The sequence below is a fragment of the Piliocolobus tephrosceles genome, chromosome 11, assembly GCF_002776525.5.
Source record: "Piliocolobus tephrosceles isolate RC106 chromosome 11, ASM277652v3, whole genome shotgun sequence".
Taxonomy (NCBI): Eukaryota; Metazoa; Chordata; class Mammalia; order Primates; family Cercopithecidae; genus Piliocolobus; species Piliocolobus tephrosceles.
In genome coordinates, this window is record NC_045444.1 from 120,027,501 (window position 1) to 120,029,018 (window position 1,518).

Consider the following 1,518-nt stretch of genomic DNA (forward strand, 5'->3'; position numbering starts at 1 on the left):
ATGGCTCCTGCTGGGTGGAACGGCCCCCTTCCCCTATGTGTATGTCTGCTGCTGACCCGTGGCTTTGCCGAGGCAGGGAAGCTGCTGGTAGTGCCCATGGATGGGAGCCACTGGTTCACCACCATGAGGTTGGTGGTAGAGAAACTCATCCTCAAGGGACATGAGGTGGTCGTAGTCAGGACAGAGGTGAGTTGGCAACTGGAAAGATCACTGAACTGCACAGTGAAGACTTACTCAACCTCATACACTCTGGAGGATCTGGACCAGAAGTTCATGGTTTTCACTCATTCTCACTGGAAAACACAAGCACAAAGTCTGTATCCTCTAGTGATGCATTCATCCCGTGGTATCTTGGACTTATTTTATTCAAATTGTAGAAGTTTGTTTAAGGACAAAAAATTAGTAGAATATGTAAAGGAGAGTTCTTTTGATGCGGTATTTCTGGATCCTTTTAATGCCTGTGGCTTAATTTTTGCCAAATATTTCTCCCTCCCCTCTGTTGTCTTCACCAGGGGAATATTTTGCCACTATCTTGAAGAAGGTGCACAGTGCCCTGCTCCTCTTTCCTATGTCCCCAGAGGTCTCTTAGGGTTCTCAGATGCCATGACTTTCAAGGAGAGAGTACGGAACCACATCATGCACTTTAAGGAACATTTATTTTGCCACCATTTTTTCAAAAGTGCCCTAGAAATAGCCTCTGAAATTCTCTGAACGCCCGTCACAGTATATGATCTTTACAGCCACACATCAATTTGGTTGTTGCGAACTGACTTTGTTTTGGACTATATGACTTTGGACCCGTGATGCCCAACATGATCTTCATTGGTGGTATCAACTGCCATCAGGGAAAGCCATTGCCTAAGGTAAGTCATCTAGTCATCTCTCCTTTAGCATAGTAAGAATAATCTAGCTTTGGATAATAAATAAAAAAGATTTTGTATTGTGTTAGGCCATTCTTGAACTGCTATAGAAAATACCTGAGACTGGATAATTTATAAAGAAAAGGGGTTCAATTGGCTTATGATTCTGCAGGCTGTACAAGCATGGTGCCAGCATGTGCTTGTACAGCCTGCAGAAACATGAGTCAAGTAAACCTTCTGCAGGAGGTCTCAGAGAGCTTTTACTTGTGGTAGAAGGCAAAGTAGAAGCAGACATGTCACATAGCAAAAGCAGAGAGAATGAGAAGATGTGCCACATAGTTAAGCAAACAAATCTTGTGAGTACTCACTATTACAAGGGCAGCATCAACTCATGAGAGATCTGCCCTCATGACCCAAACACCTCCCACCAGGCCCCACCTCCAACACTGGGGATTACATTTCAACATGAAACTTGGACAGGACGAATATCCAAACTGTATCATTTCTCCCCTGCCTATTCCCCCAAATCTTATGTTCTTCTCATATTGCAAAATACAGTAATGCCTTTCCAATAGTCCCCCAAAATCTAACTCATTATATTATTTGCTCAAAATTCCAAAGTCCAAAGTTTCATCAGAGACAAGGCAAGTCTCTTCCA

The 1,518-nt window shown here is 43.2% G+C and overlaps 1 pseudogene; it reads left to right on the forward strand.

Moving 5' to 3' along the window:
* Positions 1 to 896, forward strand: LOC111523759 (annotated as a pseudogene).
* Positions 897 to 1,518: the final 622 nt, after the last annotated feature.